Consider the following 11,513-nt stretch of genomic DNA (forward strand, 5'->3'; position numbering starts at 1 on the left):
GAGTGTGTTGGTAAACATTATATATGTGTTTGAGAGCACGAATGTATCGGGCTGACCAAAAAGAAGAAAAAAAAACTTTTAATAAGGTATTGATAACTCTCTGCTGTTCTCTCCTTTTTGTTGTTTTGTTATAATCAAGAACATTTCATGAATAACTGTGCATTGGTAAAAACAAACTCTTCTAACAGCACACTTCACACACTGGAATACGTCCTGAATGTGCGCGATGGGTGTTGGTACAACGACGGAGGAGTGAAGCGGCGCAAGGATAATGCGACTTAAGGGCATTTGGTTGCCATGGCCACCTGAAGAGTAACATCCACCGTGAACATCGACATGAAGGTACAGACCCGCATAAGATGCTACTCTAAGCCTCCATTTCCTCCCCAAATCGTTCCTCGCCTGACGTTGTGGATCGATTTCCTTGCTTGGTTTGGAAACAAAATATTACTGAATACCATAGTTCCCGCGACATTCTTAGGTCCACCTGGAAGCACAGTTCGTGGGCTGAAGTGAAAATGCTACACCTTTTGTGACGTTTGGTTACGTCAATGATTTATTTGACAGGCCTCATTTCCCTCCCGGTATAATCTTTCAATCTTTGTTCGTTTTGTTTTGTTTGTTTGTTTGTTTCTTTCTTTCTTTCTTTCTTTCTTTCTCTCTCTCTTTCTTGAGTTTTGTGTTCTTTGGCTGAAAATTGCTTTCATCAACATTGATTAGCGTTGTAATGAACCATCAACCCATCAACCCACAAACAAGATGGAATGATTTCTGTGAAACAAGTCCAGACTTCATACATTTCATTTTCTTCCCATTCTATAGAGGCGACATTCACAACATGCACACACACGTACACACAGCCTCATACTCACAGTTAAGCAAAGACGGAAGAAAAAAAGCTGATGAAATACGATGTCGCCAAATGTTAATTAAAGAACCATCATCAAACGCAAAAAAGAGTACCAGCTAAGACATGAAAAGAAAAATGTTTCTTGGATCTGTAATACATAACATAAAGAAGTCAAAACAAAAATGCTGTAAAAGCAGGACAATGTAGCGAACTTTGGAAGAGAACAGGAAAAGGAGAGCATTTACTGCTGACTCTTGAGTGAAAGGAGGGTAAGAATCCCACAGGAATATCATTCATTTACATCAGTCTAAACCAAAAGAATATTTCAATGCAATTACGACACACTCTGGCAGATAATGCGAAGAGGAAAAATAATCTTACAATGCTTTCTTCTATAGACTGATAAAGATATCACACATATTTGGACTTCATGGAGTCTTTTTAACAGACTCTGCTTAAAATACTTACACGTAATTGTTAAATAAAAAAATATACCAGATATCACCGCAGCCTGGATTTGCTGACAGAAAAGAAAGTTCACTCACCTTCTATTCACTGATCGTATGTCCCTAAGTAACGGTCGAATTGCCTGTGGAGATTGATCAGTTTTCCTACTTGCATGGGTCTTTAGAGTTAGACTTTTTCCCCCGAAGATTTCGAAGGCATCATTAGCGCCCGAAAGTCGGTCGCAGACGACTGAGGTGTAGCCGCAGAACCAGTGGAAAGAAAAATAAAGTACGGACTAATTTGATAGCGGCATGAGGTCTGTAAGACAATCGTTGTTCGGTGCACATCAAACATCGTTGGAGGGTGTGAAGAATTAAGGGCATAACAGGAGTGTACAGCTAGAAATGGGGGCGGGGAAATGAGTCAAGGGAATTAAACCGAACCGGTGGGAAATATAGAGAAAGTTGTTTTACTTCGTCTTGTTGCTGCTATGCCGTTATGCTGTTATGTTTCCTTGAAGAGGTTATCGATCCCTGTGAACATCGAATAGCAATATACCGAATGAAAATACCAATGTAAAGAAAAATCATAATTATGATAATAATGATAATCAGTATCAAAGCCCTGTATCCAGGCGAACATGTGTTAGTACAATCATGCAAAACAATATTAAACACAAAAAAGACAAATGAAAAATGCACAACCATCGAAAAACACCAAACCAAAAAAGTAAAAACAGTATAATATCCACTAAGATGAATATTTGAACAAACTTTTGTTGTTTTTGTTTTTGTTTTGTTTTTTGGCTCAAATGGATTTAACAGTGTTTCAAAATTTGGAATATTTCTGCTACTTGTGGATTTTTCATACCAAAGATATTGTCTATACACCATAATATATGTTAAGAACGGACAGTTGCAGGGAAGTGGAGGAAATTTTTGTGAGATCTTCTGTAGACCTGCGAATGTATGGGTTTTTAACTACGGACAAAATCTGTGTCCAAAATTATGTGCTACTTGATGGATGCAAATATATATCTAGAGTCTTGGACATGGCAGATTTTACCTAAAAACGTATAAACTATTCAGATACCGATAAACCGAAGGAAAATTGTAGGGGACTGTTAAGTTGAATGATTGATAACTAAGACTGTAACACGATAACAGGTGAATTTTTCAAACACTTATTTTTTTTTTCTACCAGTCGGTGCACAATGAGGAAGAGGGACAATAGCTTAGGGACTTTGCGAAGGGTTTCCTGGGAAAATGACAAATCATAGAGACATAAACTATGAACAATGTATAAGACGCTAAGATACATCTAAAATGTTGCAAATTATATGTTTTAAATGTATTTTGATTTGAGAAAAGTTTTTAAAAATGGAAAATCACAGTAACCATAATCAAAAATTTATAAGAATAATCTGTCCATTCATTCATTATGCTTGGAAATGTCGATGCAAATAGAACACTTTTTTAAAGAAACATTAAATGGTGTAAAACACATCTAAAATCGATTGAACATTGTACAAGCAAATACAAAATTCAAAGATAATAGGAAGCACCGAAAATTGCAGAATCATGTTAATTATACTTTTCAAAAGACACTGCAAGTGTTCATGGTATTGAAAGGTCGTTTAATCAGGAGCAATAAACATGACGCGCTCAGAGAAAACCCTCACTCCTCGAATTCCAACTTGAATTCTCGGTTGACAGTACCCTGTCTGACTGAACTTGAGCATGCTTACATTGAAGACCTCGTTATGATTACGGATCAAAGGGACTCAACTCGTCATCCTAGATAAGCTGTGATTGAGGGATGGACTTGAAATGAGGAGAAGACAGAGAAAGAGAAGAAAAATGACTGAAAATGCCCCCCCCCCCCCATTATGCGTGCTCAACTCGAAATCTTCACCCCCTCCCTCCCCCCCCCCTCGCACGACCAGAGACCTAAAGAGATCATTACCGAGAAGTTTGCCGACCTCTCATCCCCAATATCACCCTCCCCTTTCCTCCAGCGTCAACACTTCTTTAAAGAGCTGACTCAGACAAAACAAGAGATCTGAAATAGATTAATGAGTAATAGAACTACTTAATTTTTAAGGAATGAAGGATCCTAAAGTAATTGGAAACAAAGCTGTAAGAGTATAGAGGAAGATGGAATATAAAGGATCCGGAAATCATTGAAAACTAAAATGTAAACTATCCAGGGAAATGCACCGGAGGAGAAGACGCAAAGACCAAAGTCATACAAACAACGATCGAGGATTATTTGTCAAGGCCTTGGTGTTATTGAAAATTGTGTCATGAGAAAAGAGAGGATTATCATTCAATTACCACATCGTCCGGTTTCTGTGCTGAACACGACAAAACGAGACGATCTTCAGGGCATAAACCATGGGGCAGAACACGATGCTGCATGAGATTACTGCTTAAGATTTTATCCACGCCGGTCTGTGGTTTTGGGGTTTGTTGCTAAGTTATCTTAATAGTGTGTGTTATTGTAGCTTTAAAGCAGAACGATATCAAGCTCTCGGTCAGTCGTCCTTTTCGAAGTCACCATCCTATATTCAAGATTTGACTTATGAGGGCAGTCTCCGGCATTTTTTTTTTTTTTTTTTTTGTCGTGTCCTGTGTTCGTAAGATGTATAACAATGTTGTCACTATATTGTATAAAGCATCTTACCATTCATTCGATGAATTTAAAAATTTTTACATTCAGACAATGTTTGCTTTTAAATTGTAACTATTCATTCACAGCCTTAGTTTGTATGTCACTTCACTGCTGTATTTATGGCCATGTTTCCGCCAGATGAGTCAAAATTTCCACCATTCAATGGGAACCCCAGAATAAACAGAAAGTAACAATGGTGGGAGTTGTGGAGTTGTGGCATTAGTGGCATTATCTTTGAGCTGATCAAATATGATGTGGATGATAAGGCAGTGATGTAAGCCGATGCTAATAACATCGTAAAAAAACAATAAAATGTCAGATATTGCAGCACAGATTGCAGCAACATTGATGGCGGTATATCCAAAATGATAGCAAAGCTTCGTAGAGCACGGGTAATGGTGACTTAAAGTTCATCGTATATCTGTTATGATTGTGCCACCATTCTTGATGTGTCTCTCACCATCAACCGAAAATTTTCTAAACTTAACTACAACATCACGAAAGAAGTGAGTAAATTTCGTCAAAAAGGCTAATTTCCTCAATGTTAGATGACACGACAGTTTGAAATTCCGTTAAGGTCGCACAGTAGGCTATGTTATTCAAACAAATGAGGCTATGATTTTCATTCAGTTAATCAAAACTCGTGGAAACCCTCATAACGTTGGCACTGCTAACAGAATTAAATGAGAATGAGATAATAAGAGAAGAGGTTTAATCAGGGTTCGTCTGGTACGTGTCTTAAAGTTGCATGCTAGATAATGCAAAATAGAAAAGACAACTATTAACTTTACGAAAAATATCAACTATTAATACCACCAGAATAATATATGGGACACAGAATCGCCTTTCAAATTGAACCTCCAGATACTGTTTTCTTTACGCAGTAATGTAATCCTGCGACTCGCCAGGTGCAAAGTATCCACACATCAAACTGATTATTCATGCCGGTCACCCGACGATGATATACAAAACGAGCGCGAGAGACAGAAGGAACAAGTAGAACGATACAGATACAGATGGAGATAATAATAGATGGGGATAGAGTGATAGAGAAACGGAAAGAAAGAAAAGCGAATGAAAGAGAGAGAAAGAGAGCAGACGGGCTAAAAATGTATGCACAGAGAGAGAGGGGGAGGGAGGGGAAGGGGTGGGGGTTGGAGAAAGAAAGGTTAAGAAGGCGGAGTGATATTCACCGCGCAATGACTGTCCATGTTCCTAATCACCCCTCGGGTCAAAATATAATTCGATAAGTCGTAACGTCCATGAAGAAATATTTGGGATGTTTGCTTTCCTTTGTTTCTCATTGGTTTTTTTTTTCTTTTATCTTAACCAGTGTCAATTGGACTGCCAACTCTAAGTGGGTCGGGCATTGGCCAAATTAAATCACGAACACAATCTGATGGCATTGTACGCAGGTGCAATTCGTTAAGGGGCGACGAGCGATATTAAAGGAACAAATCCACTCGATAAGTTCAAGTTGATTGGACTTAAAGGATTACAGTCAGACAGACAAATAAAACAGCTCCCTTGAATACCACGCAGTGCTCTGTACTTGTACAGGATATCATGTTTTTACTTTTAGAATAGATAGAATGGACACCTTATAGCTCTCCATTTCAATCATCATTGTGAAAGTCATTCTACTCTGGAAGTTGATCGGCATTAAATTTTGGATTATTCTTAATGATTAATGTAGAATAATTTGATCTGGGATTTTTTAATTTTTTTTGGGGGGGGGTGTTAAACATGCATGATGACATCTCGTGTTAATTCGGCTTAATACACTTGAGATATCATAAAACAAAAAGCTATGGTTTTATGTTCTTCTCCTCATGACTGAACATAACAGTTTTGACAGTTTGTAAAGTAGAACATTAATGGATCCATTTTACTTCTTTTTCCTGCAGCATTGTGTGCGTGTGTATGTTTTAATGACAGTAGCATGACGTCATCATATCGTCATCTGAAATAAAAAATGGAATTTAATTTCATGACGTACTGTTTCTAACATTCATTCATTCAATTTGGTCATTTCTGCTCAATAAAGTCGGATATGTTGTACTTTGGACAATATCTGTCTTTCGAGTCAGTGTTTTTCAATTTGATGACGACATTATATTGAAAATTGTGATATAATAAAAAGCATCAAAATCAACTGAGTTTACGTGTTATGTCTGTGGGAGGTTTTCTTTTCGAATCATGCGTTGACTTAATAACGTTCTGGAAGCCGTATCTCAGTTCTATCTCTATGACGTTGTGTGGCATTGCATACAACAATATATTGTGCGCTTATTCTACAAAAGTCGGTCGGTTAGAGCACGTGACTAAGTACAGTAGTACAAAATATGACGGATGGATGAATATAACCGGTTTCATAAAAGTCACATCGACGAAATATCAATGATATACGGGCGGATAATGTGCGCGATATAGGCGTGGTAACGCTATCGGAATTTCGCGTCCCAAGTTGATAATTAACCGATTTTGCTGCTGCATCGGTGTCAGTGTGAATAACTACTCGGACGTGAAGGGAATCATTGCTTGGGACGCTCGGTTTTTGACCAGCGTCAAAGATGATGAACAATATAAGTACCGGTAATGCGATAAGAGCAGAGTTCTCGTTGTTTCGGTAAGTAACGCTGTAGAGTATAACGGTCGCCGCTAAGAGACAAGCTTAGAAATTTTGGTGCAATGCACAGGTTTATGCAGTTATGTCAAATACTCTTTTCAGTGATAATTATGACATATTTTGTTGATTTCAATTGTATGCGTTCATTAAAAGTAGCTATGGGGGGGGGGGTCTATGTCTTTTCAAGTTAGATTGTGTACATTTACTTTTATATAATAGGGGTCGATGTACACAAATATTTGAGAGAGTTTTTGTGTTTTGTAGCGCTGTAACTTTTCATCATACATAAATGATATAATGTTATGAGTTTCATCGCAAAAAGGTTAACCGCCATTTTCAAATATTGCAAAGTAGGCCTATGTCCATCGTCAGTTAGAACAGAACAAAATTTTTCGTATGATACCTCACTATAATGAAACTTGTTGTATAACAAGAAATATTTTTGAAGTCAGTGAATTAAAAAAAAATCCCACATTTCATCATCATTTTCTTTGGTTTTTTTTAGCAGTTTTAATCGCAAATATCTCAAATCTAAAATAATGGAGTTAACTCGTTTTGCGTTTAAACTTCTATATATATATATATATATATATATATATATATACATATACATATATATGTAAAATGAAAAAAAAAAAGAAATCACGCTGTAATGTTTACCCATCTTGCCACACGCTCCCATCGATTTCATCCAGAGAAGGCCCTCTATATCAAGTGCGCTCGGTGAAGCGTTAAATACCATACAGTGCGACATCAAACATGAATAACATGTAGGGGGGAACCCACAACTTGCTGAGAAAGATTAGGATTTGTCAATGAAGAGTGGAGGAGCGTATATCCAGGTCCAGGACAAAACGCTGTTCCGCTCCTTCTAAACGAATGCACACACTGCCTGGCAGAGCATAGAGAATGTTATCTCATCTCTGTTCTACCCGACTTGCCATTTGAATACGCCTTGTCTGTTCGCTATAGGCTGGAGGGAAATCAATGTTGCCATCAGATTCTTACGCAAACGGTCAAAGTACAGGGGATGCTACTCCGCTTGAAAGTAAGGACTGCTCAAAGGTGCTGTTTACCAGTAGGAGCAGTGATTTAAAAGGAAAAAAAAAATGTTCGAGTTATCACACTTGATGCATGTGTGTAGGTCAATCGCCTCACAAAACATCCTGCCATATAAAACATTTCGCAATAAATCCTAAAATATTAGGAGATATCACTATTCTTTTCAATAAACCATATCTGTAGACGGTTTATTCTTGAAACAATTTTTGTTATAACTATTGTTCACATTTTGTATGTATCTAACGATACATAACATTGATTATACTGATTAAAATTTTTCATTAGCGGTAACTCCTATCCCTAACTCACATTTTAGAACTATTTTGGAGCATTAAGCTGGGTTTTTGTTTCATCTGCAAATGGTGAATAATGCCTTTAAGGATTCTGGTACTTTTCACTCCCCTTGCAGCTTCGCTACACGGAATACTTTCTTTGTGCCCCAGGAAACTGCAGCTTGTACGATGACAATGAATGGTATTCGTTTATACAACAACGGAAAACGCGGTCATCACGTTTTGAGGCAACCACGAAGTACGGTTCTGTACACTGTATTTCTTTGGTTTTAGTGCGGTATCTTTTTATCAGTACATACAACAACAACAACAACAACAACGACGACAACGACGACGACGATGACGACAATAACAACAATAACAACAGCAGAAATCGTCGTTTGAGCCATTCAATGTTTACATAGTAATATCATCATTTCTTTGGTTGCAGAAGTTTCAAAAGCATCTTAATTGGTGAAATATAGCTCAATCTTAAATTAACAACAACAACAACAACAAAAAGAAGACTACAGATCATGTTTCTTTCTCACACTAGCAATTTTTATTAGCATGCAGTGAAAGTCAGAGGTGTCAATCTAGTAATGATAATTAACATGATGACTTCTTCAAATAACTATTCTTTTCTCGATTTTTTTAATTGCAACTGATTGACAAATTGCTCTTCATCGACGTGCAAAGCAGTGTTCAGTAACAGCCATGACAAAAATCACGGCTATACACACTAGGTGATACCCCTACCGAGTACATGTGCTCTGAAAATTGAATAAAGTTGGTGCTTATTTAGGTCGATGAATTGCAGTTTGTCAGTCAGTTATAATGATGACTTCTGCAACAAATTCTTCCATCAGAACTTGATAGGTAAAGGAGAGGATTTAATGAACGTCAAATGTGTTTCATTCTTTCATTGAGGGCTATCTAACACAGATGTGAAGTATACTCCTGCAAAGGCTGAACGCTTTCCTTATACTTCATTATGACCGTTATTAACTGCTTTCTTAGAACATTAGATTTGTTTGTATGCACCGTTACTGATGATGTATTCACTCCTTATAACTGACATTCAACGCTTATCATTTGATTATTATAGTCGTGCGCTTAACAGTTATAATCATAATGTTTAATTCCGGCGTACACTTAATGTGTACGTAAAATGTCTGTGTGACATGCACATTATCGGCACATGATATATATAGTGCATGGGTGGAGAGAACTCCAAAGACACTCAGTACACATACCCAGCAAAGTGCACGTTAAGATCACTTTGTCCTTTACAGACCGAGTCCTCACGCTCTCTCATAATATCATATTATTACATTTAGCGTTACAAATGTTTTACTTTGTTTGTTTTGAAGATAATTATAGTGATCATAAAATAATGAGTCCTAACAGTAAATTATGAAGACACATGACAGCATTTTCCCCGAAATCAAGACGATGGTCGAGCAATTTAGATTAATGGTGTAACTATCGTCCTTAAGTTTCATTACCTAAACTACTAGTATCCTCTCTCATCGCTCTCCCTCTCTTACTTTTCTTTCTCAATTCAATTCAATTCAAAGTTTATTTCATTTTTCGACAAAGCATACACTTCTTTTGACAACAGAGAATAAGGTAAACAGAACATTATGTAATGAAAAGACTGTACAATAATTGAGGACCTTATAGTAATCATACATTGTAGAAAAAAAAACACACAACATCATGTCAGAAGTGGTCGAAATGAAGTAACCTCGCTTAAAGTGCGAAAAATGGAGAGACCCATAAAAGACAGAGCTTGTACAATGTGGGCCCCTCTGGAAAAAAACATCGATGGGAAGATTAATTTGAGCATCATAAATACAAAAGGAAAGAAGGAAGAAATCTGGAAGTAATCTGGAAGCCCACTGAGAATTAGATTCACAGATAAATACACTTACTTTCATAGACGCGAACAATCATGAAACAAGACTAGACAACAAAGCAACTGCTGAAGAAAGGCTGCACGGGACAAAACGGAATGGACAAGACTAACATAGCGAACAAGCATGAAACAAGGCTAGACAACAAAACAGCAACTGAAGAAAAGGCTGTACGGGACAAAACGGAATGGACAAGACTAACAGACAGAAGACAAAATAGCAAACAAAAACGCACAACGGAGACAGCGATCTTCTTTCTCTCTCTATCTCTTTGACACACACGCATACTCTCTGTCTTTCATATACCTGTCTATCCCCCCCCCCTCTCGTTTTTAATCACTCGTATGGTTAAGTGGGCGAAAACCTCAAACTGGCTTAAAGCCCGAAAAATTCGGCCGAGATTGTGGTTACGTAATCTGGAGGGTGAAAAGCTTCGACAGAGCTCATAATAGAAATTTGAGACGATAATTATTCATCTCGTCCCAGGTAAAATTGAACCGCTGTCCACTCAGTGAGTGGCAAGATCTATAATGCGCGATATGATAGTTTTCTCATGTTGTTAGCATCGTATAGATTCGATATTTCTTGAGAAGATGGTCCCTCCATTCCAATAATTTTCTTATATTTATATTTGTTTTATATCTGTGTATAGTTTTATATCTGTTTGTAGTTTCATTAATTCATTATTCGTTCTGTATTTTCTGAGGGTCCCATAATATGTTACAAGCTTTGCTTTTTAGTGGGACCCTCCATTTCCATTCCCATCCTTATTAATTTTAATTTGTACTATGCATACGTATCAAAAATATTTTTAAAAATGCAATTATGTTTTCCTCATTTTGTTACTCATTATTACTTGTATTTTGTTAATTTACATTTCTGCAACTATTACAAATATGTTCTGCTTTCACATCGTATATAATTTCCTCTGTTCATTTGATGGAAATGAAAATGAATTTGAACATTGTACTTTGGAACTTTGAATAATTTTCTTTAAGTGTTTCTTTTTTAAGTACATTATAGGGATGGTATAGTATTGGTTGAGGTGAGAATTCAGCTTTTAACTTTTTGCAAGATACTTAGAAACCACTTCATGAAATGTTGAAAAGCATACATTGTAAGAGGAATTCAAAGTTTGTTTGATGAAAATCGGTTCTGAAGTGGCTGAGATATGCAAAAACAAAGTAAAACAAAGCGATCCTAATAAACGGTGGGACTCACCTTTTATTAGGACTGCTTTGTTTTGGATATCTCAGCCATTTCGAAAACCAATTTTCATCAAATAAACTTTGAATTCCTCTTAGAATTACATGCTCTTTCATATTTCATAAGAAGTTTCTCATTCTAAAAAAAAAAAAAAATCATCATTAAAAAACGTTGGAAACCTCAAGCCTCATCTCAAACGAAACTGTACCATCCCTTTAACCATGACTTTGCTTTATATCTTTGCTTTAAACATTTTCTTACGTAATCATGTATTATGTTAAATGCAGACCCTATGCCTATTTTGCACATAATTAAGGCGACACTGTTTTTGTTTTTTACTTTGTATTTACAATGGAATATAGAAATATAATCATGGACTGATACTTTAAAAAGAAGCAAAAAAAAAATAATTTCCTTTTTCAAATATGGGGAAGCAAGAAGATTGTTCATTTATT

Source organism: Diadema setosum, chromosome 18 (genome assembly GCF_964275005.1).
Source record: "Diadema setosum chromosome 18, eeDiaSeto1, whole genome shotgun sequence".
Classification (NCBI taxonomy): Eukaryota; Metazoa; Echinodermata; class Echinoidea; order Diadematoida; family Diadematidae; genus Diadema; species Diadema setosum.